The sequence below is a fragment of the Cupressus sempervirens genome, chromosome 7 (genome assembly GCF_028749045.1).
Source record: "Cupressus sempervirens isolate cs-2001-9-10 chromosome 7, ASM2874904v1, whole genome shotgun sequence".
Lineage (NCBI taxonomy): Eukaryota > Viridiplantae > Streptophyta > Pinopsida > Cupressales > Cupressaceae > Cupressus > Cupressus sempervirens.
In genome coordinates, this window is record NC_143124.1 from 32,723,607 (window position 1) to 32,732,122 (window position 8,516).

Sequence of the window (8,516 nt, forward strand, 5' to 3'; positions counted from 1 at the left end):
TAAGAACAAATTGTATATGAATCTATACATTAGGTACATGGAAACTATATTGATTGTTGTCTTGGACATCAGATGTCAAAGAGGGGTATTTTTCTATACATTTGTCATACATCAAAGAAATTTTTGTGTAAATTTCAAAGAGGGAGAATTTGTCATATTGTTGTATTAGAAATTTTGAGTTGATATCAAAGAGGGAAATTTTTCTATCAAAAAGAGATGTCTGAGTCATTGAAAACAAAGATTGATGATAGAGGGAGTTCACACTAATAGGGGGAGTTCTCATGGATGAGAATCAAAATGAAACTAAGGATATTATCCTCACTTATATTTTTCTCTAAAATTTCTATGTATCATGATATGTTGTGTTGCCTTTATTTCCAAAGAGGGAGATTTTTGGATATAATCATTCAATTGTATGTTGTCTTTGATGTTACACAAATGTAAAGTATATACTAAGAAATTAGTGTATGTCAAGCTCACTTTAGAGTCAAAAGATTTTTCTCTATATGACAAGCATTTCAATGTTAACTAAGTTCAGAGCTAGTATCTATCAAGCTCACTTGGTCACCTAAGGAAATTCTACAAGGAACAAGTGTTAACCAAACTCACTCAATTACCAAAGGGTGTTTACAACAAGATAGTATCTATCGAGGTCACCTAGTTACCAAAGAAAGGTTGGCATGGAATTTTTTTAAATCAAGCTCACTCGGTTACCAAAGGAAGTACGAAGGAGAGTCATTTCTGAGTTAGTGTTGATAGAGTTGGGTCAACTAACAAAGGATTTTCCTGAATTAGTTTATTTGATCTAATAGTTTTGTTGGTTAGTTCTAGTTGACTTATGGGATGAATTTCATTTGTTTGAAATCGTACTCAAGTTGGCTTGACAAGGTAAATGATATGAGGTCAAATTATGGGATTAAATTGTGAGAAGCATGGGATTGAAAAGATAAATCAAGGAAGTGAATTGGAAAGATATTAGAGTATCTGAGTTGATTGAGCTATAAAGAACATTCTAATCAAGGAGGCTAAACTATTCAAACCAGAATAGAGATCTAAAATAAAAAAATATAGTTACATTAGCAATCAAGTTATATCATTGTTGCTATCTAATAATTGTAGTAGTGAGTCAAATATCCTAACAAAGTTAGCTTAGTAGTTGTTTGTTAGATCCTCTAACTAGGTGGCATTTCTAGATTGAAGTGTCTAGAGACCTCTAAAAAGGCCACTCCTAAAAGGGTGAACTAAAACCTTTAACAGGGTCACACTTAATAATGTGTTTTGTAACCTTTAACAATGGTGGATCCTAACAAGGCTCACTTTAGAAGAGTGAAAAATGGTAACTAGTTGCAATTGGTGGTTTTTACCAAATTGGGTTTCTACATTAAATATTGTTGTCTCTTGTATTCATTTTCTTTATGGTTATGTAACTAAGTTGATTAAGGTTAATCACACTAAACATATTAAGAAGCAATTATTTTAGTGTTTTCCAAGTGCCAATAATTCTTATTGTTAATCGAGTGTTCCTGTGTTAATCAAGTTACAAAAATATTTTAGTTTCAATAGAGCTTGATTTTGAATTGTATTGACATCGTAAGGGATCTTGGATTTATTTATTTGGTAACTGATTCACCCCTCTGATCTTAGTTACCCCTCTTATATTTCCAACATATCCATTGAGATCTTATTCATGCCGTCAAGGCTCTTTGAGTAACTATGCTTTGATACCAATTATTAGAAATAGATAATGTTAAGAGGGGGTGTTGAAATAATTGATAAATTGTGTATTGTCTTTGATGTTACAAAAAATGTCATCTCATTACCAGTTAGTGTATGCTAAGCTCACCCATACATTGAAGATAGTTTTCTATGTCTACTGAGTATCCCTGAGTTTGCCAAGTTTAGAAGATAGTATCTATCAAGTTCACTCAGGCACAAAAGGAAAGTTTATGGAAGTTGAGTGTTAGTTGAGCTCACTTAGTTAATGAAGGAAATGTTGGATGAAACCAATGTCAACCAAGATCACTTAGTTACCTAAAGAACTTTGAAAATATGCATTGTTGACCCAATTCACTTGGTTAATATAGGAAAATCATTTCTCAATTAGTTTCTACCGACTAGGGTCAGCTAATGAAGGATTTTCTTGTTTTGGCATATTTAGTTCAATTAATTTATCTAATTGGTTCTAGCTGACTACAAAGATGAATATTAATTATTCTAAGTTGTATTCTAGCCGACTTGACAATATGAAAGATATAAGTATAAGGTCAAGTTGAGGATTAGAAGTTTGTGAATGAATAGAAGATAATTGAAGATGCTAAGAGGAAGAAAATCAAAAGGATAAGAAGAATATCCTTGTAGAGCTGAAAAGATATATTTGATCAAGAAGGATCAAGTATACAAACTAGAATTGAGATCTATAATAAAAAATGTAGTTGTATATAAATTAGGTCATGTCATTGTTACTCTCTAACCATTGTAGCAATAATCTAAATGTCTTAACATTGTTGCCTTAATAGCTATTTGTAAATTCTCTAACAAGGTGACATTTCTATTGAATTGTCCAAAGACCTCTAACAAGACCATTTCTAATAGGGTGATTAAATCATTTAATAAAGTCACACCTAATCATGGGTTTTGTAACCTTTAACAAGGTTGGCTCCTAATAGGTCTCATTTTAGAAGAGCAAAAATTAGTAACTAGTTCCAATTAGTGGTTTTTCCCAAATTGTGTTTCCATGTTAAATCTTGATGTCAAATATGCTCATGCTATTTCTTTTATATGTTTGCAACTAAGTTAAAGTATTGGCAATCACAAATAACATCTTATGTTTTTCATATTAAGTATTTACAAAATATTTTTAGTGTTATACTGAGTTACAACATTTGTGTGTGTTTGTCGAGCATAAGCAGAGTTTAATTTTCATAATTTATTTTTTTACTGATATCTAATGGATCTGAGATTTATTTTAGTGGTAATTGATTCACCTCTTCCCTCTTAGTTAATCCTCTTATATCTCCAACAATTGGTATCAAATCTTTTGGTGCTTGTAGAAGGGGCTTCAATGACCTAAGCTAAAGATCAAAATATCTTACATAAGAGAGATTCAAAGGTTGAAAAAATACAACTTTGTCACATCGAAAGGAGTTATGAGGTTACATTTGGCAACTATCAATGATTCAAGTTGTAAGTATCTTGATGCTAAATACAAACTTCTACTGGAACATTATAAGTTGACTATATTGCTAAAAAGAAAAATCATAACATCATGATGATTGATATTGCATCTGATCTTAGTTATGCTAAATTTGATGAAGTAAAATATTGCACTACAACTCATGTAATGTGTATCAAACTAAAATGCATTTATGAAGGAGGTGAAAATGTAAGAAGAGCTAAAGTGGAAAGTCTTACAGAAAAAATTGATTAGATGAAGATGAGAGAAGATGGAAATATTAGAAAATATGTGGAAAGAATCATAGTGAGTGTAAGCACAATCAAATCATCTAGATGAGATATTGATGATAAAATAGTTGTAAGAAAGGTACTCAGAACTCTTCTTCCTATCTATGATTGGAGTTCCTACTATTCAAGAAATGAGATGTGATCCAAATAGTAATATAACTTTGGATCCTTTAGTCAGAAAATTAATAGCTTTTGAGTTGGATAACTATGACAACTATGTACTTAGTTCCAAATGTATTGAATTTTTATTTGAAGTCAAACTCTCACTCAAGAAAAAGAAAAAGAAATCAAAGACCAATGAATAAAGAAGTGAAGAAGAAGAAGAAATATTTGATAGTGATCTTGAAGTTATTTAAGCCCTACTTGCAAGGAAATATTCCAATGGTAGAGGAAAATACAAAGGTAAGATCCCTCTAATCTATTTTTCTTGTGAAGAAGTTGGTCACATTGATGCTAGGTGCCCAAACATAGAAAAAAAGGATAAAAAAAAAAGTATAAAGGCAAGAAGGAATTCATAAACTACAAGGACTACAAGGAAAAATGTAAGAAATCTTGTTTTATGGCTAAATATTTTGATAATAGTAAAGATGAAATGGCATATATTGTTGTAAAAGATGAATCTAATGATGGAGAAGATAAGATGGCATTTATCTCTCATGTTAGCAAAAATGATACATGGATTATTAATAATGCCTACTCACATCATATTACTAGATATAAAACAAAGTTTGAGCACATGGAATATTATGATGGTGGCAATGTGAGATTTGGAAATAATGAACCTTGTTGTATAAAAGGAAAAGGATGTATCTCATTAACCAATGAACTTATATTTAATAATGTTTATTGAGTTGAAGGACTAAAACACAATCTAATGAGTGTGGCACAATTGAATAACATTGGATTCAAGGTGAAATTTATAAATGGGAAGGCCAAACTACTAGATAAAAAAGGAAATCTGGCTGGTTATGGAAAAAAAACAAAAGGTAATATATTCTATCTTGATCTCAATGAAAGTTCATGTTTTATTGCTCAAGTAGAAGAAATTTGGTTATTGCACAAAAAATTATGTCATGTAAACTTTAATAATTTGGTTACAATAATCAAATATAAAAGAGATATTCGTAGCTTGACGAAACCTGATATGGGTCTATACAAATTTTTTCAAATTGGTAAGATGGGAAAGACTAGTTTCAAAAGCAAAAACAATCATTCAAAAGAAGTCTTAGAGCTTGTGCATGCAGACTTATGTGGACCTACTGGAATAGAAAGTTATAATGGATATAAGTTTTCCATTCTTTTTGTTGATGTCTATTCTAGAATGATGATTGTAATGTATCTAGAATAAAATTCAAAATCTTTTATAAAATTTAAGTTGTATCTAGCAAGAGTAGAAAAAAAAGTTGAAGCGTTTAAGATTAGATAGAGGTGGTGAATTCATCTCTAATGAATTCAATAAATTTTGCATTGAAAAAGGAATTAAAAGACAAGTATAAACCCCTCATACACCTTAGTAGAATGGTATTGCTAAAAGAAGAAATAGATCCATCATGGATTGTGCAAGACATTAATGATAGAAAAGAATGTTGTAATCAAATACTACAAGAGGGCAATCAACACTGCAATACATACCTTGAAAAAAGTACAACTAAAGAAAGACTCAAATCAAACTCATTATGAACTATGGTATGACTATAAACCTAATGTAAGTTACGTGAAAGTATTTGGTAGAAAATGTTATATCTTAAAAGAATCTAGGAAAGGTAAATTTGATGTCAAAGGTGATGAAGGCATATTCTAGGGATACTCCCATAGAAGTAAAGAATATAAGTATTTGAATTTTTCTGCTCATAAAATGATTGAATGTTAACATGTGAGAATTGATGAGCTTGAAGAAAAGAGTGAAGAAGAAAGAAACAAAGAGTCTAAGGATTACAAAAAAATTTCCTACAAAACCTCTCTGGAAGAAAGGAGGCTTCACCTCCTGAATCCTCAAAATCTCCAATAGCTATTGAGTTATAGAAAGTATAGAATAAGTGATAGTTAGAGTCTACTAAGCTACTACAAGAGAAAATTGTGTTTGATGGATCTAAGTCATGGACAGTGTGACCTAAGCTTGATACTAAAGTTCATGATCAAATTAGTGAAATACACTCCAAATCCAAAGAACCCATGTTAGAAAAATATGTTAGGAGGCATCATGCACCTGATAAGATCATTGAGAAAAATCAAATGGAACAATGACAATAAAAAAATTAAAAGTTACATGTTTACTTTTTGAATTTGAACCTAGAAATGTTAAATATGCATTGGATAATGAAGTTGGATTGAAGCAATGAATGCAGAAATAGAACAAATAGAGAAGATCAAGACTTGGACTCTTGTTCTTAGACCCAAGGATAAAAATGTAATTGGCACAAAGTGGGTATTCAAAAAGAAGCTAAATGAAGATGAAGAAGTATCCAAAACAAAAAAAGGTTAGTATGTAAAGGCTATTCTAAAGAAGAAAGAATTGACTATGGTGAAAATTTTTCTCTTGTTGCAAGATTAGAAGGTGTTAGAACTTTATTAGAATATGTAGCACACAAAGGATTTAAATTTTATAAAATGAATGTAAAATGTGCATTCTTGAATGCAATTCTTCATGAGGAAGTCTACATTGAACAATCAGAAGGTTTTGTAGATCCTAGCAAAAAAGACATGGTCTAAAAATTACACAAGGTATTATATGGTCTCAACTAAGCTTGCAAAGCTTGGTGTGAAAGACTTCATAAGTACTTGGTATAGATTGGTTTTTAAATAACCAATGATAACAATAGCCTATACATCAAAGAAGGACAAGATAAGAAAATTGTGTTGGAAGAAATATTTGTGGATGGCACTTTATTCATGGGAAATGATGACTTGTGCAAGTAATTTTCATAAGAAATGAGTAAATAATTTTAAATGTCTATGTTTGGTGAGATAAAATTCTTTGTTGGATTGTAGATTTGGTAGAAGAAAGATGGTATCTAAATTACTCAATCTAAATATATGAAGGAGATACTAAAGAAATTTGGAATGGGAGATTCAAGACCAATTAAAACCCCTATGTCTAGTGCACATAAACTTTCCAAAAATGATGATTCCAAAGAGGTAGGTCAGACCACATACAGATCAATGATTGCAAAATTATAGTATGTAGTGCATACATGGCCTGATATTGCATTTGTAGTTGGTATGGTGGCAAGATTCTATATAGATCCCAAAGAAAATGATATGATGGAAATCAAGAGAATCATGAGATATATGAAAGGTACTAAAGACTATGACTTATGGTACAAAATTGGAGGCAATTTGGACTTAAAAGTATCACTATTTCTGATTGGGTAGGAAATATTAATGATAGAAAAAGAACCAATGGTGGAGCATTCTTTCTTACTAAAATACTAGTGTCTTGGACAAGGAAGAAATAGAATTGTATCTCTCAGTCCACAGTAGAGGCATAATATGTGGTAGTAGTAGTCAATTTTTCTAACATTTTTTGGTTCAAACAATTGTTGATAGGTATGAAGATAGAGATGAAGGATCCAATAGCCATATAGTGATAGTTACCAAAACAAAAAACATTGTATTAAAATATCATTTCTTGAGAGGATTGATACAAGATAAATATTTTACATTGGAATATGTAAATACAATAGAAAAAATTATAGACATATTCACAAACCAATTACCTAGGATGCATCAACCAGAGCATGTTGAAGATCAATCAGTTGATGCAATATTGACAAAGGCATATTGCAAATGAATTAACACATGAGGTACATTGATATTCACTAAACATTGTCTTTGGCATGAGATGTCAAAGAGGGAGAATTTTGTTGTCATATCTCATAGAAATCTCCATCATAGAAATTTTATGTCAAAGAGGAGACTAAACTTAGTCTGATATCAAAGGTAGAGTTTTTCTATCTAAAGAAGTTCTAGTAGAAAAGAAGTTTTCTAACAAAAGGAAGACAGAGATCACACTAATAGAGGAAGTTCTCATAGATAAGAATGTGAATGAAAGTAAGGATATGTTCCTTACTTTATTCTTGCTCCAAAATCTCATTAGATTATGACATGTTTCACTGTCATCAATGCCAAAGAGGAATATTTTTGAAATAATTGATTAATTGTGTATTGTATTTGATGTTACATAAAATGACATGTCATTACCAATCAGTGTATGCTGAGATCACTCAAGCATTGAAGATAGTTTTCTATGTCTACCAAGCGTTCCTAATTTTGCCAAGTTCAAAAGATAGTATCTACCAAGTTCACTCAGGCACCAAAGGAAATTTTGTGGAAGTTGAGTGTTAACCAAGCTCACTTGATTAATGAAGGAAATGTTGGATGGAACCATTGTTAATCAAGCTCACTTAGTTACCAACAAAAATTTGCAAGTATGTAGTGTTGACTGAGTTTACTTGGTTAACATAGGAAAATTGTTTCTTAGATAGTGTCTACCAAGCAAGGTCAACTAACGAAGGATTTTTTTGTTTTGGCATATTGAACTCAATTGATTTATCTAATTAGTTCTAGCTGACTAAGTCTATGAACATTAATTATTCTAAGTTGTATTCTATTTGACTTGACAATATGCAAGATATAAGAATAAGGTCAAGCTAAGGATTAGAAGTGTATGTGAATGAATGGAAGATAATTGAAGATGCTATGAGGAAGTGAATCAAAAGGATAAATAGAATATCCTTGTAGAGCTAATAATGTATATTAAATCAAGAAGGATCAAGAATACAAGCCAAAATTGAGATCTATAATTAGCAATTCAGTTGCATCCAAATTAGGTCATGTCATTGTTACTCTCTAACCATTGTAGTAGTAATCTAAATCTCTTCATAGAGTTGGCTTAAGAGTTATTTGTAAATCAACTAACAAGGTGAAATTTCTATTGAATTTTCCAAAGAACTATAACAAGGCCACTCCTAATAGGGTGATTAAATCCTCTAACAAAGTCACACCTAACAATGTGTTTTGTAACCTTTGATAGGGTTGGCTCCTAAAAGTGAAAT